Raw genomic sequence first — 14371 nt, forward strand, 5'->3', positions numbered from 1 at the left:
GTTTTCAGCTGGCAAATGCTAATTGGTTCCACCTGGAGTCAAATCCTCCACACATTCGAGTTTTCTAGGAAGAAAGCTCCAGAAACCTGAGAAAACATGATATTTCTTTCTGTAAACATGACATTGGATGCATTTGCCGAACCAGAAATTTGTGCTTTCTCCAAAACCACTTTCACGGTGATTTTTTCTTTAAATTTCACCAGGATACTACAACATTTTGTCCAGATAATCCTGGATGAAAACAAAACTATCTGGTGTGTTGTGGCTATCTCAATCCCAGATCTTGCTACAGCCTCTGTGGTGTTTTTGTTTTCCGGACATTCTCTATGGACTTTACGGTTTTGAATGCATTGTAGCATGTAAGTTTTTTGTTTTCAGCTGGCAAACGCTAATTCGTTCCACCTGGAGTCAAATCCTCCACACATTCGAGTTTTCTAGGAAGAAAGCTTCAGAAACCTGAGAAAACATGATATTTCTTTCTGTAAACATGACATTGGATGCATTTGCCGAACAGGAAGATTGTGCTTTTCTCCAAAATCACTTTCACAGTGATTTTTTCTTTAAATTACACCCGGATACTACAACATTTTGTCCAGATACTCCTGGATGAAAACAAAACTATCTGGTGTGTTGTGGCTATCTCAATCCCAGATCTTGCTACAGCCTCTGTGTGTGTTTGTGTTTTCTGGACATTCTCTATGGACTTTATGATTTTGAATGCATTTTAGCATGTAAGTTTTTTGTTTTCAGCTGGCAAACGCTAATTGGTTCCACCTGGAGTCAAATCCTCCACACATTCGAGTTTTCTAGGACGAAAGATTCAGAAACCTGAGAAAACATGATATTTCTTTCTGTAAACATGACATTGAAAGCATTGAACGAACAGGAAGATTGTGCTTTTCTCCAAAACCACTTTCACGGTGATTTTTGTCTATATTTCACCCAAAATCCACACCAATTTGTCCAGATACTCCTGGATGAAAACAAAACTATCTGGTGTGTTGTGGCTATCTCAATCCCAGATCTTGCTACAGCCTCTGTGTGTGTTTGTGTTTTCTGGACATTCTCTATTGACTTTACGGTTTTGAATGCATTTTAGCATGGAAGTTTTTTGTTTTCAGCTGGCAAACGCTAATTGGTTCCACCTGGAGTCAAATCCTCCACACATTCGAGTTTTCTAGGAAGAAAGCATCAGAAACCTGAGAAAACATGATATTTCTTTCTGTAAACATGACAGTGGATGCATTTGCCGAACAGGAAGATTGTGCTTTTCTCCAAAACCACTTTCACGGTGATTTTTGGTTAAATTTCACCCGAAATCCACACCAATTTGTCCAGATACTCCTGGATGAAAACAAAACTATCTGGTGTGTTGTGGCAATCTCAATCCCAGATCTTGCTACAGCCTCTGTGTGTGTTTGTGTTTTCTGGACATTCTCTAAAGACTTTACGGTTTTGAATGCATTTTCGCAGGTAAGTTTTTTGTTTTCAGCTGGCAAACGCTAATTGGTTCCACCTGGAGTAAAATCCTCCACACATTCGAGTTTTCTAGGAAGGAAGCTTCAGAAACCTGAGAAAACATGATATTTCTTTGTGTAAACATGACACTGGATGGATTTGCCGAAGAGGAAGATTGTGCTTTTCTCCAAAACCACTTTCACGGTGATTTTTGTTACATTTCAGCCAAAATCCACACCAATTTGTACAGATACTCCTGGATGAAAACAAAACTATCTGGGGTGTTGTGGCTATCTCAATCCCAGATCTTGCTATAGCCTCTGTGTGCGTTTGGGTTTTCTGGACCTTCTCTATGGACTTTACGGTTTTGAATGCATTTTAGCATGTAAGTTTTTGTTTTCAGCTGGCAAACGCTAATTGGTTCCACCTGGAGTCAAATCCTCCACACATTCGAGTTTTCTAGGAAGAAAGCTTCAGAAACCTGAGAAAACATGATATTTCTTTCTGTAAACGTTACAAAAAATGCATTTGCCAAACAGGAAGATTGTGCTTTTCTCCAAAACACCTTTCACAGTGATTTTTGGTTAAATATCACCGAAATCCACAACAATTTGTCCAGATACTTCTGGATGAAAACAAAACAATCTGGTGTGTTGTGGCTATCTCAATCCCAGATCTTGCTACAGCCTCTGTGTCTGTTTGTGTTTTCTGGACATTCTCTATGGACTTTATGATTTTGAATGCATTTTAGCATGTAAGTTTTTTCTTTTCAGCTGGCAAACGCTAATTGGTTCCACCTGGAGTCAAATCCTCCACACATTCGAGTTTTCTAGGACGAAAGATTCAGAAACCTGAGAAAACATGATATTTCTTTCTGTAAACATGACATTGAAAGCATTGGCCAAACAGGCAGATTGTGCTTTTCTCCAAAACCACTTTCACGGTGATTTTTGTCTAAATTTCACCCGAAATCCACACCAATTTGTCCAGATACTCCTGGATGAAAAAAAACTGTCTGGTGTGTTGTGGCTATCTCAATCCCAGATCTTGCTACAGCCTCTGTGTGTGTTTGTGTTTTCTGGACATTCTCTATGGACTTTACGGTTTTGAATGCATTTTAGCATGGAAGTTTTTTGTTTTCAGCTGGCAAACGCTAATTGGTTCTACCTGGAGTCAAATCCTCCACACATTCGAGTTTTCTAGGAAGAAAGCATCAGAAACCTGAGAAAACATGATATTTCTTTCTGTAAACATGACAGTGGATGCATTTGCCGAACAGGAAGATTGTGCTTTTCTCCAAAACCACTTTCACGGTGATTTTTGGTTTAATTTCACTCAAAATCCACACCAATTTGTCCAGATACTCCTGGATGAAAACAAAACTATCTGGTGTGTTGTGGCTATCTCAATCCCAGATCTTGCTACAGCCTCTGTGTGTGTTTGTGTTTTCTGGACATTCTCTATGGACTTTACGGTTTTGAATGCATTTTAGCATGGAAGTTTTTTGTTTTCAGCTGGCAAACGCTAATTGGTTCCACCTGGAGTCAAATCCTCCACACATTCGAGTTTTCTAGGAAGAAAGCTTCAGAAACCTGAGAAAACATGATATTTCTTTGTGTAAACATGACACTGGATGGATTTGCCGAACAGGAAGTTTGTGCTTTTCTCCAAAACCACTTTCACGGTGATTTTTTCTTTAAATTTCACCCGGATACTACAACATTTTGTCCAGATACTCCTGGAGGAAAACAAAACTATCTGGTGTGTTGTGGCTATCTCAATCCCAGATCTTGCTACAGCCTCTGTGTGTGTTTGGGTTTTCTGGACATTCTCTATGGACTTTATGGTTTTGAATGCATTTTAGCATGTAAGTTTTTTGTTTTCAGCTGGAAAACGCTAATTGGTTCCACATGGAGTCAAATCCTCCACACATTCGAGTTTTCTAGGAAGAAAGCTTCAGAAACCTGAGAAAACATGATATTTCTTTCTGTAAACATGACACTGGATGGATTTGCCGAACAGGAAGATTGTGCTTTTCTCCAAAACCACTTTCACGGTGATTTTTGTTTAAATTTCACCCGGATACTACAACATTTTTTCCAGATACTCCTGGATGAAAACAGAACTATCTGGTGTGTTGTGGCTATCTCAATCCCAGATCTTGCTACAGCCTCTGTGTGTGTTTGGGTTTTCTGGACATTCTCTATGGACTTTACGGTTTTGAATGCATTTTAGCATGGAAGTTTTTTGTTTTCAGCTGGCAAATGCTAATTGGTTCCACCTGGAGTCAAATCCTCCACACATTCGAGTTTTCTAGGAAGAAAGCTTCAGAAACCTGAGAAAACATGATATTTCTTTCTGTAAACATGACATTGGATGCATTTGCCGAACAGGAAGTTTGTGCTTTCTCCAAAACCACTTTCACGGTGATTTTTTCTTTAAATTTCACCAGGATACTACAACATTTTGTCCAGATAATCCTGGATGAAAACAAAACTATCTGGTGTGTTGTGGCTATCTCAATCCCAGATCTTGCTACAGCCTCTGTGTGTGTTTGTGTTTTCTGGACATTCTCTATGGACTTTACGGTTTTGAATGCATTTTAGCATGTAAGTATTTTGTTTTCAGCTGGCAAACGCTAATTGGTTCCACCTGGAGTCAAATCCTCCACACATTCGAGTTTTCTAGGAAGAAAGCTTCAGAAACCTGAGAAAACAGGATATTTCTTTCTGTAAACATGACATTGGATGCATTTGCCGAACAGGAAGATTGTGCTTTTCTCCAAAATCACTTTCACAGTGATTTTTTCTTTAAATTTCACCCGGATACTACAACATTTTGTCCAGATACTCTGGATAAAAACAAAACTATCTGGTGTGTTGTGGATATCTCAATCCCAGATCTTGCTACAGCCTCTGTGCTTGTTTGTGTTTTCTGGACATTCTCTATGGACTTTACGGTTTTGAATGCATTTTAGCATGTAAGTTTTTTGTTTTCAGCTGGCAAACGCTAATTGGTTCCACCTGGAGTCAAATCCTCCACACATTCGAGTTTTATAGGAAGAAAGCTTCAGAAACCTGAGAAAACATCGTATTTCTTTCTGGAAGCATGCCATTGGATGCATTTGCCGAACAGGAAGATTGTGCTTTTCTCCAAAACCACTTTCACGGTGATTTTTGGTTAAATTTCACCCAAAATCCACAACAATTTGTCCAGATACCCCTGGATGAAAAAAAAACTATCTGGTGTGTTGTGGCTATCTCAATCCCAGATCTTGCTACAGCCTCTATGTGTGTTTGTGTTTTCTGGACATTCTCTATGGACTTTACGGTTTTGAATGCATTTTAGCATGTAAGTTTTTTGTTTTCAGCTGGCAAACGCTAATTGGTTCCACCTGGAGTCAAATCCTCCACACATTCGAGTTTTCTAGGAAGAAAGCTTCAGAAACCTGAGAAAACAGGATATTTCTTTCTGTAAACATGACATTGGATGCAATTGCCGAACAGGAAGATTGTGCTTTTCTCCAAAACCACTTTCACGGTGATTTTTGGTTAAATTTCACCCGAAATCCACAACAATTTGTCCAGATACTCCTGGATGAAAACTAAACTATCTGGTGTGTTGTGGCTATCTCAATCCCAGATCTTGCTACAGCCTCTGTGTGTGTTTGTGTTTTCTGGACATTCTCTATGGACTTTACGGTTTTGAATGCATTTTAGCATGTAAGTTTTTTGTTTTCAGCTGGCAAACGCTAATTGGTTCCACCTGGAGTCAAATCCTGCACACATTCGAGTTGTCTAGGAACAAAGCTTCAGAAACCTGAGAAAACATGATATTTCTTTCTGTAAACATGACATTGGATGCATTTGCTGAACAGGAAGATTGTGCTTTTCTCCAAAACCACTTTCACGGTGATTTTTTCTTTAAATTTCACCCGGATACTACAACATTTTGTCCAGATACTCCTGGATGAAAACAAAACTATCTGGTGTGTTGTGGCTATCTCAATCCCAGATCTTGCTACAGCCTCTGTGTGTGTTTGGGTTTTCTGGACATCCTCTATGGACTTTACGGTTTTGAATGCATTGTAGCATGTAAGTTTTTTGTTTTCAGCTGGCAAACGCTAATTGGTTCCAGCTGGAGTCAAATCCTCCACACATTCGACTTTTCTAGGAAGAAAGCTTCAGAAACCTGAGAAAACATGATATTTTTTCTGTAAACATGACACTGGACGGATTTGCCGAACAGGAAGATTGTTCTTTTCTCCAAAACCACTTTGACGGTGATTTTTTCTTTAAATTTCACCCGGATACTACAACATTATGTCCAGATACTCTGGATAAAAACAAAACTATCTGGTGTGTTGTGACTATCTCAATCCCAGATCTTGCTACAGCCTCTGTGTGTGTTTGTGTTTTCTGGACATTCTCTATGGACTTTACGGTTTTGAATGCATTTTAGCATGCAAGTTTTTTGTTTTCAGCTGGAAAACTCTAATTGGTTCCACCTGCAGTCAATTCCTCCACACATTCGAGTTTTCTAGGAAGAATGCTTCAGAAACCTGAGAAAACTTGATATTTCTTTCTGTAAACATGACACTGGATGGATTTGCCAAACAGGAAGTTTGTTCTTTTCTCCAAAACCACTTTCACGGTGATTTTTTCTTTAAATTTCACCCGGATACTACAACATTTTGTCCAGATAATCCTGGATGAAAACAAAACTATCTGGTGTGTTGTGGCTATCTCAATCCCAGATCTTGCTACAGCCTCTGTGTGTGTGTGTGTTTTCTGGACATTCTCTATGGACTTTACGGTTTTGAATGCATTTTAGCATGTAAGTATTTTGTTTTCAGCTGGCAAACGCTAATTGGTTCCACCTGGAGTCAAATCCTGCACACATTCGAGTTTTCTAGGAAGGAAGCTTCAGAAACCTGAGAAAACATGATATTTCTTTCAGTAAACATGACATTGGATGCATTTGCTGAACAGGAAGATTGTGCTTTTCTCCAAAACCACTTTCACGGTGATTTTTTCTTTAAATTTCACCCGGATACTACAACATTTTGTCCAGATACTCCTGGATGAAAACAAAACTATCTGGTGTGTTGTGGATATCTCAATCCCAGATCTTGCTACAGCCTCTGTGCTTGTTTGTGTTTTCTGGACATTCTCTATGGACTTTACGGTTTTGAATGCATTTTAGCATGTAAGTATTTTGTTTTCAGCTGGCAAACGCTAATTGCTTCCACCTGGAGTCAAATCCTCCACACATTCGAGTTTTCTAGGAAGAAAGCTTCAGAAACCTGAGAAAACATGATATTTCTTTCTGTAAACATGACATTGGATGCATTTGCCGAACAGGAAGATTGTGCTTTTCTCCAAAACCACTTTCACGGTGATTTTTGGTTAAATTTCACCCAAAATCCACAACAACTTGTCCAGATACTCCTGGATGAAAACAAAACTATCTGGTGTGTTGTGGCTATCTCAATCCCAGATCTTGCTACAGCCTCTGTGTGTGTTTGTGTTTTCTGGACATTCTCTATGGACTTTACGGTTTTGAATGCATTGTAGCTTGTAAGTTTTTGTTTTCAGCTGGCAAACGCTAATTGGTTCCACCTGGAGTCAAATCCTCCACACATTCGAGTTTTCTAGGAAGAAAGCTTCAGAAACCTGAGAAAACATGATATTTCTTTCTGTAAACATGACATTGGAAGCATTGGCCGAACAGGAAGATTGTGCTTTTCTACAAAAAACCACTTTCACGGTCATTTTTTCTTTAAATTTCACCCGGATACTACAACATTTTGTCCAGATACCCTGGATAAAAACAAAACTATCTGGTATGTTGTGGCTATCTCTATCCCAGATCTTGCTACAGCCTCTGTGTGTGTTTGGGTTTTCTGGACATTCTCTATGGACTTGACGGTTTTGAATGCATTTTCGCATGGAAGTTTTTTGTTTTCAGCTGGCAAACGCTAATTGTTTCCACCTGGAGTCAAATCCTCCACACATTCGAGTTTTCTAGGAAGAAAGCTTCAGAAACCTGAGAAAACATGATATTTTTTCTGTAAACATTACACTGGACGTATTTGCCGAACAGGAAGATTGTTCTTTTCTCCAAAACCACTTTCACGGTGATTTTTTCTTTAAATTTCACCCGGATACTACAACATTTTGTCCAGATACTCTGGATAAAAACAAAACTATCTGCTGTGTTGTGGCTATCTCAATCCCAGATCTTGCTACAGCCTCTGTGTGTGTTTGTGTTTTGTGGACATTCTCTATGGACTTTACGGTTTTGAATGCATTGTAGCATGTTAGTATTTTGTTTTCAGCTGGCAAACGCTAATTGGTTCCACCTGGAGTCAAATCCTCCACACATTCGAGTTTTCTAGGAAGAAAGCTTCAGAAACCTGAGAAAACATGATATTTCTTTCTGTAAACATGACACTGGATGGATTTGCCGAACAGGAAGTTTGTGCTTTTCTCCAAAACCACTTTCACGGTCATTTTTGGTTAAATTTCACCTGAAATCCACAACAATTTGTCCAGATACTCCTGGATGAAAACAAAACTATCTGGTGTGTTGTGGCTATCTCAATCCCAGATCTTGCTACAGCCTCTGTGTGTGTTTGGGTTTTCTGGACATCCTATATGGACTTTACGGTTTTGAATGCATTTTAGCATGTAAGTTTTTTGTTTTCAGCTGGCAAACGCTAATTGGTTCCACCTGGAGTCAAATCCTCCACACATTCGAGTTTTCTAGGAAGAAAGCTTCAGAAACCTGAGAAAACATGATATTTCTTTCTGTAAACATGACATTGGATGCACTTGCCAAACAGGAAGATTGTGCTTTTCTCCAAAACCACTTTCACGGTCATTTTTGGTTAAATTTCACCCGAAATCCACAACAATTTGTCCAGATACTCCTGGATGAAAACAAAACTATCTGGGGTGTTGTGGCTATCTCAATCCCAGATCTTGCTACAGCCTCTGTGTGTGTTTGTGTTTTCTGGAAATTCTCTATGGACTTTACAGTTTTGAATGCATTGTAGCATGTAAGTTTTTTGTTTTCAGCTGGCAAACGCTAATTGGTTCCACCTGGAGTCAAATCCTCCACACATTCGAGTTTTCTAGGAAGAAAGCTTCAGAAACCTGAGAAAACATGATATTTCTTTCTGTAAACATGACATTGGAAGCATTGGCCGAACAGGAAGATTGTGCTTTTCTCCAAAACCACTTTCACGGTCATTTTTTCTTTAAATTTCACCCGGATACTACAACATTTTGTCCAGATACTCTGGATAAAAACAAAACTATCTGGTGTGTTGTGGCTATCTCAATCCCAGATCTTGCTACAGCCTCTGTGTGTGTTTGGGTTTTCTGGACATTCTCTATGGACTTTACGGTTTTGAATGCATTGTAGCATGTAAGTATTTTGTTTTCAGCTGGCAAACGCTAATTGGTTCCACCTGGAGTCAAATCCTCCACACATTCGACTTTTCTAGGAAGAAAGCTTCAGAAACCTGAGAAAACATGATATTTTTTCTGTAAACATGACACTGGACGGATTTGCCCAACAGGAAGATTGTTCTTTTCTCCAAAACCACTTTCACGGTGATTTTTTCTTTAATTTTCACCTGAAATCCACAACAAGATGTCCAGATACTCCTGGATGAAAACAAAACTATCTGGTGTGTTGTGGCTCTCTGCATCCCAGATCTTGCTACAGCCTCTGTGTGTGTTTGTGTTTTCTGGACATTCTCTATGGACTTTACGGTTTTGAATGCATTTTAGCATGTAAGTTTTTTGTTTTCAGCTGGCAAACGCTAACTGGTTCCACCTGGAGTCAAATCCTATGCACATTCGAGTTTTCTAGGAAGAAAGCTTCAGAAACCTGAGAAAACATGATATTTCTTTCTGTAAACATGACACTGGATGGATTTGCCGAACAGGAAGTTTGTTCTTTTCTCCAAAACCACTTTCACGGTGATTTTTTCTTTAAATTTCACCCGGATACTACAACATTTTGTCCAGATAATCCTGGATGAAAACAAAACTATCTGGTGTGTTGTGGCTATCTCAATCCCAGATCTTGCTACAGCCTCTGTGTGTGTTTGTGTTTTCTGGACATTCTCTATGGACTTTACGGTTTTGAATGCATTTTAGCATGTAAGTATTTTGTTTTCAGCTGGCAAACGCTAATTGGTTCCACCTGGAGTCAAATCCTGCACACATTCGAGTTGTCTAGGAACAAAGCTTCAGAAACCTGAGAAAACATGATATTTCTTTCTGTAAACATGACATTGGATGCATTTGCTGAACAGGAAGATTGTGCTTTTCTCCAAAACCACTTTCACGGTGATTTTTTTTTTAAATTTCACCCGGATACTACAACATTTTGTCCAGATACTCCTGGATGAAAACAAAACTATCTGGTGTGTTGCGGCTATCTCAATCCCAGATCTTGCTACAGCCTCTGTGTGTGTTTGTGTTTTCTGGACATTCTCTATGGACTTTACGGTTTTGAATGCATTTTAGCATGCAAGTTTTTTGTTTTCAGCTGGCAAACGCTAATTGGTTCCACCTGGAGTCAAATCCTCCACACATTTGAGTTTTCTAGGAAGAAAGCTTCAGAAACCTGAGAAAACATGATATTTTTTCTGTAAACATGACACTGGACGGATTTGCCGAACAGAAAGATTGTTCTTTTCTCCAAAACAACTTTGACGGTGATTTTTTCTTTAAATTTCACCCGGATACTACAACATTATGTCCAGATACTCTGGATAAAAACAAAACTATCTGGTGTGTTGTGACTATCTCAATCCCAGATCTTGCTACAGCCTCTGTGTGTGTTTGTGTTTTCTGGACATTCTCTATGGACTTTACGGTTTTGAATGCATTTTAGCATGCAAGTTTTTTGTTTTCAGCTGGCAAACTCTAATTGGTTCCACCTGCAGTCAATTCCTCCACACATTCGAGTTTTCTAGGAAGAATGCTTCAGAAACCTGAGAAAACTTGATATTTCTTTCTGTAAACATGACACTGGATGGATTTGCCAAACAGGAAGTTTGTTCTTTTCTCCAAAACCACTTTCACGGTGATTTTTTCTTTAAATTTCACCCGGATACTACAACATTTTGTCCAGATAATCCTGGATGAAAACAAAACTATCTGGTGTGTTGTGGCTATCTCAATCCCAGATCTTGCTACAGCCTCTGTGTGTGTGTGTGTTTTCTGGACATTCTCTATGGACTTTACGGTTTTGAATGCATTTTAGCATGTAAGTATTTTGTTTTCAGCTGGCAAACGCTAATTGGTTCCACCTGGAGTCAAATCCTGCACACATTCGAGTTTTCTAGGAAGGAAGCTTCAGAAACCTGAGAAAACATGATATTTCTTTCTGTAAACATGACATTGGATGCATTTGCTGAACAGGAAGATTGTGCTTTTCTCCAAAACCACTTTCACGGTGATTTTTTCTTTAATTTTCACCTGAAATCCACAACAAGATGTCCAGATACTCCTGGATGAAAACAAAACTATCTGGTGTGTTGTGGCTCTCTGCATCCCAGATCTTGCTACAGCCTCTGTGTGTGTTTGTGTTTTCTGGACATTCTCTATGGACTTTACGGTTTTGAATGCATTTTAGCATGTAAGTTTTTTGTTTTCAGCTGGCAAACGCTAACTGGTTCCACCTGGAGTCAAATCCTATGCACATTCGAGTTTTCTAGGAAGAAAGCTTCAGAAACCTGAGAAAACATGATATTTCTTTCTGTAAACATGACACTGGATGGATTTGCCGAACAGGAAGTTTGTTCTTTTCTCCAAAACCACTTTCTCGGTGATTTTTTCTTTAAATTTCACCCGGATACTACAACATTTTGTCCAGATAATCCTGGATGAAAACAAAACTATCTGGTGTGTTGTGGCTATCTCAATCCCAGATCTTGCTACAGCCTCTGTGTGTGTTTGTGTTTTCTGGACATTCTCTATGGACTTTACGGTTTTGAATGCATTTTAGCATGTAAGTATTTTGTTTTCAGCTGGCAAACGCTAATTGGTTCCACCTGGAGTCAAATCCTGCACACATTCGAGTTGTCTAGGAACAAAGCTTCAGAAACCTGAGAAAACATGATATTTCTTTCTGTAAACATGACATTGGATGCATTTGCTGAACAGGAAGATTGTGCTTTTCTCCAAAACCACTTTCACGGTGATTTTTTTTTTAAATTTCACCCGGATACTACAACATTTTGTCCAGATACTCCTGGATGAAAACAAAACTATCTGGTGTGTTGCGGCTATCTCAATCCCAGATCTTGCTACAGCCTCTGTGTGTGTTTGTGTTTTCTGGACATTCTCTATGGACTTTACGGTTTTGAATGCATTTTAGCATGCAAGTTTTTTGTTTTCAGCTGGCAAACGCTAATTGGTTCCACCTGGAGTCAAATCCTCCACACATTTGAGTTTTCTAGGAAGAAAGCTTCAGAAACCTGAGAAAACATGATATTTTTTCTGTAAACATGACACTGGACGGATTTGCCGAACAGAAAGATTGTTCTTTTCTCCAAAACCACTTTGACGGTGATTTTTTCTTTAAATTTCACCCGGATACTACAACATTATGTCCAGATACTCTGGATAAAAACAAAACTATCTGGTGTGTTGTGACTATCTCAATCCCAGATCTTGCTACAGCCTCTGTGTGTGTTTGTGTTTTCTGGACATTCTCTATGGACTTTACGGTTTTGAATGCATTTTAGCATGCAAGTTTTTTGTTTTCAGCTGGCAAACTCTAATTGGTTCCACCTGCAGTCAATTCCTCCACACATTCGAGTTTTCTAGGAAGAATGCTTCAGAAACCTGAGAAAACTTGATATTTCTTTCTGTAAACATGACACTGGATGGATTTGCCAAACAGGAAGTTTGTTCTTTTCTCCAAAACCACTTTCACGGTGATTTTTTCTTTAAATTTCACCCGGATACTACAACATTTTGTCCAGATAATCCTGGATGAAAACAAAACTATCTGGTGTGTTGTGGCTATCTCAATCCCAGATCTTGCTACAGCCTCTGTGTGTGTGTGTGTTTTCTGGACATTCTCTATGGACTTTACGGTTTTGAATGCATTTTAGCATGTAAGTATTTTGTTTTCAGCTGGCAAACGCTAATTGGTTCCACCTGGAGTCAAATCCTGCACACATTCGAGTTTTCTAGGAAGGAAGCTTCAGAAACCTGAGAAAACATGATATTTCTTTCTGTAAACATGACATTGGATGCATTTGCTGAACAGGAAGTTTGTGCTTTTCTCCAAAACCACTTTCACGGTGATTTTTTCTTTAAATTTCATCCGGATACTACAACATTTTGTCCAGATATTCCTGGATGAAAACAAAACTATCTGGTGTGTTGTGGCTATCTCAATCCCAGATCTTGCTACAGCCTCTGTGTGTGTTTGTGTTTTCTGGACATTCTCTATGGACTTTACGGTTTTGAATGCATTTTAGCATGTAAGATTTTTGTTTTCAGCTGGCAAACGCTAATTGGTTCCACCTGGAGTCAAATCCTCCACACATTCGAGTTTTCTAGGAAGAAAGCTTCAGAAACCTGAGAAAACATGATATTTCTTTCTGTAAACATGACATTGGATGCATTTGCCGAACAGGAAGATTGTGCTTTTCTCCAAAACCACTTTCACGGTGATTTTTGGTTAAATTTCACCCGAAATCCACAACAATTTGTCCAGATACTCCTGGATGAAAACAAAACTATCTGGTGTGTTGTGGCTATCTCAATCCCACATCTTGCTACAGCCTCTGTGTGTGTTTGTGTTTTCTGGACATTCTCTATGGACTTTACGGTTTTGAATGCATTGTAGCTTGTAAGTTTTTGTTTTCAGCTGGCAAACGCTAATTGGTTCCACCTGGAGTCAAATCCTCCACACATTCGAGTTTTCTAGGAAGAAAGCTTCAGAAACCTGAGAAAACATGATATTTCTTTCTGTAAACATGACATTGGAAGCATTGGCCGAACAGGAAGATTGTGCTTTTCTACAAAAAACCACTTTCACGGTCATTTTTTCTTTAAATTTCACCCGGATACTACAACAGTTGTCCAGATACTCCTGGATAAAAACAAAACTATCTGGTATGTTGTGGCTATCTCTATCCCAGATGTTGCTACAGCCTCTGTGTGTGTTTGGGTTTTCTGGACATTCTCTATCTACTTGACGGTTTTGAATGCATTTTCGCATGGAAGTTTTTTGTTTTCAGCTGGCAAACGCTAATTGGTTCCACCTGGAGTCAAATCCTCCACACATTCGAGTTTTCTAGGAAGAAAGCTTCAGAAACCTGAGAAAACATGATATTTTTTCTGTAAACATTACACTGGACGTATTTGCCGAACAGGAAGATTGTTCTTTTCTCCAAAACCACTTTGACGGTGATTTTTTCTTTAAATTTCACCCGGATACTACAACATTTTGTCCAGATACTCTGGATAAAAACAAAACTATCTGCTGTGTTGTGGCTATCTCAATCCCAGATCTTGCTACAGCCTCTGTGTGTGTTTGTGTTTTGTGGACATTCTCTATGGACTTTACGGTTTTGAATGCATTTTAGCATGTAAGTTTTTTGTTTTCAGCTGGCAAACGCTAATTGGTTCCACCTGGAGTCAAATCCTCCACACATTCGAGTTTTCTAGGAAGAAAGCTTCAGAAACCTGAGAAAACATGATATTTCTTTCTGTAAACATGACATTGGATGCATTTGCCGAACAGGAAGATTGTGCTTTTCTCCAAAACCACTTTCACGGTGATTTTTGTTTAAATTTCACCCGAAATCCACAACAATTTGTCCACATACTCCTGGATGAAAACAAAACTATCTGGTGTGTTGTGGCTA

The sequence above is a fragment of the Oryctolagus cuniculus genome, chromosome 6 (assembly GCF_964237555.1).
Source record: "Oryctolagus cuniculus chromosome 6, mOryCun1.1, whole genome shotgun sequence".
Taxonomy (NCBI): Eukaryota; Metazoa; Chordata; class Mammalia; order Lagomorpha; family Leporidae; genus Oryctolagus; species Oryctolagus cuniculus.